General features: G+C 38.1%; 1 long non-coding RNA gene across 4 annotated transcripts in view; it reads right to left on the reverse strand.

The window, feature by feature from the left end:
* Positions 1-195: 195 nt before the first annotated feature.
* LOC135410533 (uncharacterized) overlaps positions 196-13,814 on the reverse strand; it is an 83,587-nt gene continuing 69,968 nt past the window's right edge. For 2 of the 4 annotated variants that reach the window (XR_010428723.1, XR_010428722.1), the window contains one exon: positions 196-12,219. This is a non-coding gene — a long non-coding RNA (uncharacterized LOC135410533). Of the gene's footprint in view, positions 13,811-13,814 lie in introns of those variants that run through there. The other 2 variants (XR_010428721.1, XR_010428720.1) reach the window with 2 other exon arrangements.

The following is a 13,814-nucleotide window of genomic DNA, read 5'->3' on the forward strand; positions in this document are numbered from 1 at the left end:
TTAGGCTGGAAAGAGTCACAGCTTTTTTGGGACCAAAGAGACACAACTTATTGTATTGAAGGGAGGACAGTTAACAGAACTGTCAGAAATTTCAATTCCACTGGATAAGGAAAAGCAGATCTCATAGAGGTGAATGAACGGGTGGGTGATTTGAATGTGGAAATGGCACAGAATAATCTAGGCAGGAGACTTAAATGTTCATGAGACTATAGGGACTTTTTATTTTTTCCAATGTGTTGGGTTAATGCATCTGCAGAACATCTTACATCAATCGTTTGCATACCTGAAGAAGATAATTTTTCTCTAGGAGGTAATTTCTGCATATGTGCTGTGAAGTGAAACATTGCAGGATCCAGACATCAGATGGATTAATCATGTCGATACCTCACATCTGCAAACAGAAGCTAAGCTTTCAGAGGTCAAATAGACAAACTCTGAAGATCAGAATAACAGCACTGTTTTTGCAGCACTGGGGTGATAAGCCTGCTGGATACTTACTGGATATTTCCTGTTGGTGGACTTTGTTTCAATTCCAGTTGCAGTATGGTGAGCACTAACCCTATTAGTAAGTTCCTAATTTTCCATAAATTGGAAATGTATCTCCTGGAACAGACTGGTTTACATTGTTTTCCCCATTTGCAACTTGATCCTTAAGCCATATAATATTCCTTTGCTACCTATGATCATTCAAAACATTATCTTCTGAAGATGGCTCAGTAAACTGTGGATCTCTGGAACACATTAATAGCTTAAATGATTAACTATGGCCATGTCAGGAATGTAAATAAAAAATTGTATCTGCATGGCCCTTAATTTAACTGAGATACTTCTCCCATCTTGATTAGGCCAATGGTGCTTTCTGCTTTTATGGAGTTTTCTTTGACATTTGAAGTGTGATAGTGTAATCTAGAATTCCCTGGTGTCCATACACAGTCCCCAAATCTCTGTGGATACATTTGGAAGAAGGATGGACAAAAGGCGATCCATTTGCAAGACTCACCTTTCAGAGATTCCCTGCAGAACTTGGCTGGAAAATGCACTCACAGGCACAGGAACATTTGTGTGACTCCTCTGTTGGCTACAGTTTGTATTCATAAGCTGTGCTGTAGCAGTGTCTTGTGGATGGCTACTGAAAGTCAGACCCACAGAATCATAGACTGGTTTGAGTCAGAAGAGATCTTGGAGATCATCTAATTCCAGCCTCCCTGCCATGGGCAAGGACACCTTCCACCAGACCAGGTTGCTCAAGCCCCATCTAACCTGTCCTTGAACACTTCCAGGGATGGGGCATCCACAGCTTCTCTGGACAACCTGTCCCAGTGCCTCACTGTCCTATGACTCATGACCCATGCTCTCACTGAGCTTCTGAGGTAGGCTCTGAGACTGAATAGAAAAGCTGATCATGTGAAGTCACAGAAGGCTAGTGGAACATCAGGCGGCTGCGGTTTGGATCATCTCTATTCTTTGGAGATGATCTTCTTGGTCTACCCTCAACACCAAGATAAAGCCATGGAGGATCCGTGAAGGATCTAATGCCAGTTCTTAGATCACGTATGAAGTGTTCAGGACATGCATATGTGAGTTTTTGCTCTTCTGAAACAAGTGGTGACAAGCATACAGGTCTACTGGAGGCAAAGCCTTGCGCTGCTTTCCCGGAGGGCATGAAGGTCTGCATGGTTGGAAAACCTGTTCTCTGTGATGCCTGTGCTTGGAAACTGGTGTTTGCTTGTCTTGGGGATCTAAGAACAGTGTGTACAACCTTGTCTATAAAAAGAGAATGCAGAGCCAGTGCTTCAGAAAACCCATAAAGAAATAGTTTTTATAAAGATGTCTGTCTCCAGAAATGTTGTTACTGCCATCAGTGCTCTCTACTGCGCCATATCTAAATTCCTCTCTAGATGTCTGTGGCAATTCTTACCATTTTAAATTAGTATGTGCAATATGAATTAATCATATGCTATTTGAGACTCTCATTTTCAGAAGATAGCTCCTTCTGCAGCAGAGATAAAACTTCAGCTTCCTTTTGCTCTAGTTATCAGTATTTGCTGTTATTGGAGGCAGCTTTCACGGAATGAATTTGGTTGGAAAGGACCTCTGAGATCATCAAGTCCAACCTATGACCAACCAAACACCACCATGTCAACTAGACCATGGCACTGAGTGCCTCATTCAGTCTTCTCTTAAACACCTCCACGGACAGTAACTCCACCACCTCCCTGGGCAGTCCATTCCCATATCTAATCACTCTTTTGAGAAGAAATTCCTCCTAATGTCCAACCTAAACCTCCCCTGGGTACAGTCTGAGGCCATTTCCTCTTGTTCTGTTGCTGGCTGCCTGGGACAACAAAGAAGTTCTCTACAATTACCTGAAAGGAGGTTGTAGCAAAGTGGGGGTCGATCTTTTCTTGTGCATAAAGATGCTGCATCACGTCAGCTTTGCAAGAAATGCACGCTAAACACTCAGGATTTTCTGCTCGCAAAGGCATAGGATTGTGAAAACCCTTCTTGTCTGGCCCCAAAGTTATCCCGTCTAATGGGATAGCAGAATAAGCAAGCAGAACAAGCAAGCAGAAGTGTTGAAGGATTTACTTGCTGAGCCAAAAAAGCCTGTAAGTAGTTAACAAGTGCTTAGCCTTGCTGAACTTTCATAACACTGCCATCCAAAAGTGACTCGACCTTGCCATAAATAATTTTGGTGTCATTGTTACTGATAATTTCTGCTCTAGAATCATGGCTGCCAAGGGATCCAAGAACTGTAGCGACGTACCAGGAAAATTCCAATTCTGCATCACTGGACTGCCTGGTGTTCCCAGGTTTGAGCTATGCTTAACTTCTTCAGAATTTATGTAGAAGAAAATCAGGATCCCTTTTGCAAATGTTCTGTTCCTTGTCACCCTCTAATCAAGGTCTAGCCATGTTAGGAGACTTGCTGACAGCCTACGCCAAGAAGTGGGAAAGGCAAAAAGTTCTGGTCTTTCTCAAGTGTTTCTGCTCAGGCAAACTAGAACCAGAGGCCAGGTGTCTGCCTGTATCACTTGTGACATCTTGAGGCAAGATATTTTGCTTGCTCAGCCTTCTTAGAAGATTCATGTGATGCTCATCAAGTCAAGTAAAAGGTATCTTATGCAGATAGTCTTTAATGACACCACTACATCACACAGTAAGTGTCTGAACACCAGGGAGGTTGTGCTCATTCATGGGGTATGCATTGACAAGGAATTCTTCATAGGCTAAAGCAGTTTCTCCAGCCAAAGAGAAAATAAAAAACCAATAAACCAGAAGTGCTAGTTTCTAAATTAAACCACATCTTAACATCTATTTAAATGTTAATATAAATTAGTGAATAAGAAAACACTAATAAAGATTAGTGAAAAAGAAAATTGCTACTATCACTGGCTAATGAAAAGCTCTCTTTGTAGCCACTGGTAGTCCAAAAAATGAGGGGTGGCAGGATTAACACTGCTCTTGCACAAGGAAACAGTTGTTGCTTTCACAAGTGCTGCTGAACAGCGTTGTCCCACTCAAAGAGTTCCAGATGCACAGGTACGAATGGCTGCAAGCAGCGCCTGTGTATCAATGCACAGCACACACACAGACAGACACGAGAATTCCAAGTACTTTTAAAGATAACAGAATTCAGAAGGGCTTTTTTTGGCTTTATCTGTGTAATACCAAGAGGCAGATGAAAGAAAATTACAAAAGTAAGGAAGCACAATATAAATTATTTGGTTTCAACATACAGGGTGACAAAGAAATTCCTATCTCAAGGATAAGCCTTATGGGGATTCAGAGTAGTTTCCTCAGGCCTAAGTGTCTCAAAAGAGCCTGTTGGCAGCCTGAGAAACTCAAACACTATATATTACCAGGACCAGGTGCTGTTTTTAAAAGAACTCTGCAATAAATATGAAAAAAACAACAAAACCAAAAACAGAGATACAGTTAGGATTGTGTTAATTACCATTAAAAATGTCCACTGCTCTGGACAACTGCTCACAGCTAAACTGCAGCCTCTAAAAGCTGCAGTTTTAGATGAAACTGAGATACATTCATAGAGTAAGGCAGTGCCTTTCTCAGGCTGCTTTATGCCTGAGTAAGCATAAAACAGTGGGATCACAATGTAAGAGCTCTGCAAGTTACCTGTATGTTCTAAGCTACTAGAATTGCTCAAACAAAATAAAAATTAAAGATACTCCAAGAACCATGAGGAAGTCCTAAAGTTTAATCCTGATTTGGAAATGGAGTATGTAACCACTCCTCGTAAGAGGAAGAATGTAGTAATTTTTCTGAGCATGAGAAGTTATTTGAATCTTCTTCAACCTAGAACAGGCTCTTACCTATGCTGCTAATTTGTGAGGAGAATTGTAAACTCTCCTGTAAAACAAACAAACAAAACCCCCCTGAAACTCAAAAAGCTTCTTCAAATATAATAAAAAGAAAACAGTTTGAGGTAGATTGCAGGAGAGAAGAGGTGAATCCCCTTGCTGGCTGTTGAACAGCCATGCAGTTGCTCCCTGCTTTCTGTCTTCAGCAGATTTAGAGAATGTAGGAGCATAAAGCAGTTTAAAGCCACCTTTACTGGTGCTCTCTTTAGCAATAAAACCCAGAACTTTGGCATAATAGAGATCTGTGATGCAATTCAGAAACACTTCGTTATCTCAGTGTTCATCTGCTGGAAACATAAGGTATTCCTTTAGTGTGCTTTAATGGGTACTTATATTTATTATATGCTCATTTTACCGTTACTTCAGGAAACATCTTAGGAAAAAATATGGAACTTGCAAGGAACTGCACAGTTAGTCCAATAAAAGCAAATTCCACTACCCTTTGAAATTCTACCTGCAGCTTGCTTTCATCTCCTAAGAGTAATAGCTATCACTGCCAACAATCTTTGAACAAAACCATTTTGTGATTTCTTTTTTGTACATATCCTTGATTTATCAAGAAAGATGGGCAACATCTGTGGCAACTTCCATGGGGTACTTTTTCAGAAGAGATGTGAACTTCGATCTCCTCGGGCTTCTGAAAACCAGGTTTTCTGTTTCATGGGAGAGTACCCTCACCTTGTTTCAGATTGTTTCAGCCAGTTTCTTAAACTCTTCTGATGGATTTTAGCAAGTCATGACAATTTTAAACCATCTCTTTGGTCTGACACTATCTTTCCCATTCCCCCTTTTCAATCACAGCATGTATCCTTACCCTCTGTTGTTTCTGTCAGCAGTTTAAAGATATCTGATTACAATAGATTTTTTAATGTGTTTTGAGGGGCAGAAAGATTCCTTAAGGCTTTCTTGGCATCATGCTACATCTTCTGTACTGTAGTAGAAGATTAACTCTCACATCAGTTTCCCTAACACTGTTGCAGCTGTGGATTTTCAGCCACAAATCCAGTTCCTCAGATGAAGATGAGCTGTTATAACCTTGGCCTTATCTGATGAAGAAAGAGATCACCTCTGTATTGTTTATGTCAGAGCAAAAGACCCTGTGCCCCTGAGACAGAGTTTTTTCTGGAAACTTTCCTGGCTACCTCATACAGTACCTACAGCATTCCATTACCACATGGATATACAGTAACCAATACAAGGGAGATTCTAGGTTCTCTTTACGAACACTTCGAAGAAAAAAAAAACCACCAAAATACCTAATTTGTGTCCTTTAATTTTCCAATATATTAGACATCTATTTCATTTGAAGAACAAGGTTTTTAGTTTCTCAGCACAGGGGAAAAACACAAACTGGAAGTATACAGCTACTTGCATTGGTAGCAACTTAAAACACATACAAAGAACAGATTAAAGCAAAGGAAATGATTAAAAAAAAACAAACCCAAGCCTCTTGTTAAATAGCAGAAGCTCTCATAGATGTGCCTGCAAGAGAGTCTCAGTCATTAAATAAAGCTGGAGCGTGTATCAGGCTAGTTCACTGCCAGCTTACAAACTTTTATGTTTTAAAATCTATTACTTGCATTCTTGACAGCAGTTTATCTAAGTACTTTGCATTAGTAAGACTATAAATGTGATATTAAAGTATGCTAGCCTTAAGTTTTATCACAAGGACAAAGTACTGCTCTAAATTTCCACTACAGTGCTTTGAAAATAAGCTTCTATAAAGGCATTAAGAAACTGTGGAGATACTCTATTTAACCAGGCTTTAACATTTGTCTTATACAAGAGATAAAACTTCATTCAGAGGTAGTTTTTACAAGCACACACATTTTTTGCCCCTCCATTTTCTCTATTTGTGATATGGAAATGAAAAAACCAGCTTGTTGAAAGCAATGAATAGCTGAATTCAAGCACGATTCCTTTCTGGAACCTCCACAACAATACAACCAACAGGGGGCTGTCTGGCTACACGATGTCATCGCATCTGCAGTGAAATCCTTTTTCTGACTGTACCACCTACTACCCACAGACGCTTCCTAAAATTGGTTGTCACACAGGCCATTTAACAGATTTCATACCTGCAAAACATTAGAGCTGTTGTCCATCTTTGTCTCATATTACTGAAAATTTCTTATTTTTGAGTCAGAAGTTCCATTATACATAGATGGATAATACAGTTTTAACGTATTTTTTTTATGTGTCTAAAAAAACAGATATTGCTTGTTGGAAAAGATAGACACTTTCACATTGTCTTCATGACAGGAAAGGTGGGTCACAGCTGTTTAGCTATAAAGCTATATATCTATATCTATATATATCTTCTTATAGCTAAGAAGCTATATATATATATATCTATATAAGCATTTTTGTGTTGGTTTCACATGTAGATACCAATCTTCTGCACAAGAGAGAGATGAAGGTGTCTTTAGACTCTTTAATACTGATTTAAAGAGCAGATAGGCAAAGCCTCTCTGTAGGAGTATGAAGAAAGGAAGAATAAGGCCCTGAGTATTCCCTACAGTGATTTAACCAATTAACTTTAAATTAACTTTAAAGCTGGATTGCCATTCTTGAGAGTGGAGGGTGCTTTTCTTGGTGCCAGCACTGTTGCTCACACAGCAAACACATTCAGCTGGCTGAGCTTACCAAAAACTAACCTAAAGTTATTTAGTGAAACCACCATGGAAATATCAGAGGCAGGCTCATGCTGAAGGTAACAGGAAGGCTCTCAATCCCAAAACTTGTCTGGCTCAAGAATCACAGGACTGTAGAACCATAGTCATATATTATTGTTGACTATTCTAACTGGTCCAATAATGTGACCCCTGAAGCTTTTAATTTGCCTTTCTTTCAATAAAAGATTAAAATGTATACATCTGAGATTTTATATGCTATAATTTATGCCTTATATACTTCAAATTTCATAATACTTAAAGTTTTTTTGTGTATTTGTTGAGAAATTCCAAAATATTTTACTTTTAAAACCACTTGAAAGTGTAAAAGCTGTATAAAGTTCCTTTATAGGTAATAAAGCCACTGCTTGCCCTGCAGAAACATAGGGAAATGTGAACCTTTCTATCCATGTCTGTCTCCTATGGCTATAAACAGCAGAAAAGAACAATATGGATGTATTGTTCCCATCTCTCAACAGAAACTAAGTCATCCTTTAGCTACTCAGCACTGTATACTTTAAATTGAAGATACAAACTGGATAAATGCTGCTATAATTAATTTTTTAATTTCAGAACTTTCAAACGTAAGGTTCAAATTTTACATTAAGAGACAGAAGCAATATTAGATAAATTCAAATTTGATTTATTAACAAATACAGAGCTATTATAAGTGAATAAAATGTGGAAAAAAACTGCACCTGAAAGCCATTAAATAAATTCTAACAGAAATAAACTATGTAGTGAAAAATACACCAAACATTATTATCCCCCTCACAGAAAGATGAGCATTGTCACTCATGCTACTGCATTTTCTCCATAATTCTTTCTTATTTCTCTTTATAGGTAAAAATTTTATTCTGATACACACAACTTCCACCTTAGAAAGGAGATTCACATATATCTCAGACATAGTGTTTTCCTTCAAATACATTTTTAACTTTTTGCTTACTCGTTTCTTACATGAAGAATTGCTGCTCAGCTTCAAGTAACACTGTGGTAAAATAGCAGCTCACCACTTTGGATATATTTCTATCATTTCTTGTGATTTCTGTGACAGGCTGTGATGAAGAAGATAAAGGAAGTCTAAACATTTCAAATTTCCATCATTACTGTTAGTATTGCTACCTGTCTAGGACAGACTTCCCTCAATACTTAACAAGATACCATGACTAAGGGAAAAGCTGAAACATTTTCAGATCTCTGTATCCAAATACTCAGTACAGGCCACTCTCACTCAGCAAAGTGTGCCATGTGCAGTACCAAGAAAACTGCTTTTGAAATTTGAAGAACAATGGCCTGTAGAAGTGCTAAATACACAGGTCTAAGTCACTTTACATTTTCAACAATGCACTGCTTACCACTGTACAACTAGTTCATTCTTTCTGCAAAATAGGTCTTCACAGGTAAATTTATTGTCAAACATGATGAAGCTGAAACATGAACATTACCTTCAGTGTATAGAATATTTTACAGAATATTGAAGATGTTACTTCTGAAATGACATTCAAAAACGGTACAAGTATTTAATAATAACAGTTACATTTGCAAAATGAATCAGTGACAAGAGGACAAAAATCAGAGTATTTTGGAGTTCACAGGACTGCACAAATAGACCATGAATAAACAACATGGAAACTCTGCTTCTCAACTTGAGCTGGCAACAAGAAAAGTTGATTGCAGATCTTGTCTTTAAAAGATGCACAATACTCACCTCTTCCTCCAAAATCAGAATTGAAGAATGCCATAGAAAATTCCATAAGGAAATGTACTCTAGTACAGCTACTAAACAAAAGTGTTTCGTTTTTTTTAAACAACCAAACCCCAACCGCCCTTCAGCTAAGTTTCTATTATCCCTATTTTAAATATGACATGGAGGTGTAGAAACTATCATAGTATGCCACAGTTTGAGGTATGCTTTAACAAGATAGGAGGCTGTTGGGAGACATAACATTACAGAATATTTTAATTCAAATGACAACTCCCAAGAAACTCACCTACAAAATGTAAACTGCCAGTGTTTCCTTCAGACATAAGAGTCTTAAGTTGGACACCTCTAAATTAAAGAGGAATACAAGTATTACAGAAGCCAAGGCCCAGTAACTTGTTTAGCATCATATAAGAATAAAGGCAGAAAAATAAACACCTCATCCAATTCTTAGGAATTCTCACTTGACGTGACCACGAAGGCACCGTTTCCTCTACTTGTAGCAGTTATTCCATTGCCTACAGAATTTTCTACTAATCTGCAGCACCTATAGCAGCATTAAGCTTCTTGCTGGCACTGCCCAAAAACACCTTCCCTGGCCCAGCACCTGCACCCGGCCAGTCGTATCATTAGGTTGAATATTCTGTGTGATCACAAAGATTGCTTCATAGTACACTGACACAAGGGGGCAAATGAAGATTGCAGAATCTTAAAGTAGGAGTTACCTAACCTCTTACCTTTTCATTTTGTGATCTTCATGTTCTTTTTACAGTTATCAGGTTGTGTTTTGTTTATTTTCCCCACAAAAACATTTCCCCCTTTGAATTTTAATTCCCCTTATTAGTTGAAGTATTTTATTTACTTCCACAAAGATGATGAGAGAACTGAACAATCTTTCACACGAAGAAAGGCCGAGAGAGCTGAGACTCCAGCCTGGAGAAGAAAAAGCTTGTGTTTGTGTGATCTTATCAAAGTTTCTAAACACCTGCTGATGGAGGAAAGGGACAGTAAAGAAGACATAGGCAGGCTCTTCTCCGTTGTGTCCAGTGATAGGACAGAAGGCAACAGGTACAAAATGAACTGCATGAAATTCTGTCTCAACAGGACAGGTTGCAGAGCCTCCATCCTTGAAGATATTCAAAAGTTGACTGGACACAGCCCTAAAGAAGCTGCTCTGCCCGACCCTGCTTGAACTAGATGATCTCCAGAGGTCCTTTCCTACCTTAACTACTCTGTTATTTTGGGATTCCTTTTCAGGACCAAAATCCACAAAGTAGTAGCTGAGGGTACTAATAAGCTTGGTCTTTTCTATGGGGAATATGATGAGGGGAATGAAATTGACAGTCATTTTGCAGATGACAGCAAAAGCTACTACTTAACAGTCTACATTCCCTTCTGGATCTCAAGTGCAGAATACCCTAGTGAATGTTAGGAATGATCTGAAGTGTGCGAGCCCTTTCCCCCAAGCCTGACTTGTTCTCTTTGCTTCAAGCCAGATCCCTTCTGCCAGGCTGCTGCTTCTTCCAATTTCAAGGAACAAACCCCAAATCTTTGCCTAAACTATTTCAATCCTTCAGATTTTCCAGTTTATCAGATCTGTCTTTCCCCTATTAGTTCTCAGCTCAAATCTTTCAATACCAGATTTTCAGACATGCTCCTCTCACTAGACATCTTCACACCTATATAGCTACTAGTCTCAGTTTATTTTCAAGCAGGCCTTCCTTTTCTTTCTCTTTTATGTGAATTAGGCATCTTTTTCCTGTGCAGTTCCTAAGCCTAGCAGAAAATAAGCACCTGAACTGAAAACAGTGAGCCTTCCTTTCTCAGATCAGGCACAATCCTTAGGATCCCAGAGTTGCAAGGCAGAGGGGGTTTGATTTGGTCACAGCCTATGGCACCATCCATGCAGGCAAACCTCTGGAAAATATAACTGCTAATATTATTTAAGTCACCTATGAACCATGCAAGAAATACAACATCCTTTCCAAAGGTTTAGGATCCAAATAATTTGAGTAGGCCTTCATAAGCACTTCAAGTCACTTTCTTAATCTTGACAGGAACTTTGGTTCGTCAGTTGAACTCTGGTTCTGCAAGTGCTCAAATTGTGTTTTTGTCCTGTCACTGAACTGTTTGAAGTCGCTAGGGCCAACAAACAAGGTGGTCCAACCTTCGTCCTTCTGCTTCTTCCCATTCCCTGCCATCTCCTGCTTTGTGCCAGTGATACGGGTTTGCATGGTGAACCAGGAGGAAGCAGTCTGTTCCTATAAAGGCCTACATGGGCACAATGAAGTAGTCAGGAACACACGGTTTGGCCATTGGACTTTGACAAAGCCATGCAAATAGACTTGTTGCATGCTTTCAAGTCTTTCTGATCAGCTCCTTAGATTCATATCTACTCATACAAGTCCCTGGGAAAAATCCTGGATATATTAAAATACCAGATCTACAAGAGCAACAGGATGGATGGCCCCCTGCAAGCAGAAGTCTGCAGTGGGCTGACAAAAATCAGTGATCTTTAAAGGACGTGGCATAGTAGAAGAGTAACATCTTTTTATTTTATAACTCACAGAATCTGGTCTAGCCAAGCAATTCTAAGTTTTCAAATGGCTGAAATGTATGTGCAGGTCTTCAATGTTAAGCAGTTAAAGATAAGCAAATATAACATAGTGCTACTTCAAGAAATTCAGTGAGAAAGCTATTCACCTTTGAGCCAGAAAGCATATTTTTTCTAAATAATCAACCTCAGTTTGGTCACGTATCTTAAGAGAGCTGTAATAGGTAAAGGTACACATGGAAGTGTTCTTTATGAAAAGACGTAGGCTATCTAATTATGCATAGGTTTGCTGCTGAGAACTGCTCAGGTCTGAACTAAGTTGGAAATTTTAGCCATCAGTAGTTTCAACAGTTCAAATCCGTAGCAGTAGCAAACAAGAAAAGCGTAATTTTTAGCAGCACATACACCAGGCTGAAATTCTATACAGTCAAATAATGCAAATTTATGAATTATAAAAACTTGGATTCATATTCATCTACATCATGTTTCTACCTGTGCAACTGCACCAGTAGCAGGCTTGTGAAGGCTGAAGTGAAAACAAATCCCCAGTGCAGATAAGCTTTTTTCCTCCTTTTAAAACATCTATATGATATATAAACTTGACTCTGTGAGCATTTAATTGAAGAAGGCATGTGTATTTTAAATGGTAAAATACAACAGGGCTAATAAAATTAGATTAGCAAGTGATACTGAGTCATGATAGTGAAGAAAATAAAATCTTAAAAGGAAACACACTTTCAGATCTGTATCTAAAATTAGTGACATTTACATAACCATTAGTCTACATTTGACTCACCACACAGTTCTTGCATGCAGCTTTTAAAAGGAAAGGAGCCCAAGTAATTTCCATTCTCACTGCAGCGATTTCAATAATCTCAATGAAAGATTCTCCTGCAAGAGAAAAATCTTAGTGGAAGATGAGAAAAAAAATTAGTAAATTCACAGTCAGATCCACAGTTTAAACTTCTAACCATAAAACAGTTATGGATCTATAGTCAAGTGGTTTAAGAAATGAAGTGTTTAATAGGTTTTGTTAGAAAATTTGGAAGACACTTTTGCTTTGTGAGTTCTCTTTGCTAAAAGCATGACCAAAAATTTCCCAGTTCCATTCATTTAGAAAATGCTGTAAAAATGAATAACCAGTTTTAAGAGTTTTAATAAAGAAATACTGACAATTAAAGTAACATAATTTTTATAGTTTTTAAAAATATAAACAAACACACTTACCAAAGCATTGTTAGACAGGTGTAGCTTGAGGTGGCTTCTTTAAAAAGCTCAGTTTTCAGGTAAACCAACACAAAGTTATATATGTCTATCCTATATTTACCATCATACACTATGAAGTTCTAAATATTGTTTCTGAATAGATGAAAATACAAACAAAAGCCAAGAAAGTGTTTATAAACAGACAATATACAAATTTGTGGCAACAAAAAGGCAAAGGAAATACACAAAATGTCCTTTTCCATGACTCACGTGCAGAAGTGGAAAGCCTTACTTCAGCAGCACAGTTAATACTGGAGATATTTACAGTCTTAACACCAATATTTACGTGCTGCTAAAGTATGACAGACATCAGCATCACAAGATTGACTAATTCATAAGTGGTATGTCTCTTCAGGGTGATGAAATCCTTGTATTTTTGAGGCAGCACAATATGGCCTGCACCTTTTCAAAACCCACAAACCATTATGTGCTGCTACGTTATGCCAAGGTGTCTACCATGCTTCAAGGAAATAGAAACATACACTGAGAGCTTAATGCAGAATTTTCTTATTGAATGTTAGCTTTCATGTAGTAACATCAGCTGTATTAATAAACTACAAAATGTTTATAAAACATCTGTCCATTGCCAAGCTGACTGTTTATTTACAGTGCTCTAGACTTTATTGTCAACTGTGCATAAAACCTTAATGGGACATGAACCAGTAACTGGACAAATTGTGTCTGATTAGAGGAACTAAAGATTATACAGATGTTTACTTCAAAAGAAAACAAAAAAGTCTGGGTTATTTTCTAATCTAACTTTTGGTCATCTGGAGATTGATGTGAAAAAAAAAAAAACCAACAACTTTCATATATAACAGAATAAGAGCCAAACTCAAAATAAGCTTCTATCAACTACTATATCAGTCCTCAAGACCTTTGTTACCTCTGCAGCTTACTCTCACTGCAATTTTTGGACAGACAGATTTACAAGTGCTTCTTAATTAATTTCAGGGGAAAAATTTAAAAAAATCCACAACAGATTGTTAGCAAGAATAGTAACTTATCTCTTATTAGGAGCAGGGGCTCATTGGCCCCCAGCCCAGAATGACCATGCTTCTTTTACTTGAAGAAGTAGGCAAGAGACTTGGAGTTCACATGCCTGCCAGGTATCATTTTCTTAGACTAAAGTATGCCAGAGATTTAAGGGTGTGCAGTACTTTTACTAGTTCCCTAGATAACATGAATTATGCTTTCTTTAAAGTTTTTATACCAAACTATTAAGACAAAAGCTA

Source organism: Pseudopipra pipra, chromosome 2, assembly GCF_036250125.1.
Source record: "Pseudopipra pipra isolate bDixPip1 chromosome 2, bDixPip1.hap1, whole genome shotgun sequence".
Classification (NCBI taxonomy): domain Eukaryota; kingdom Metazoa; phylum Chordata; class Aves; order Passeriformes; family Pipridae; genus Pseudopipra; species Pseudopipra pipra.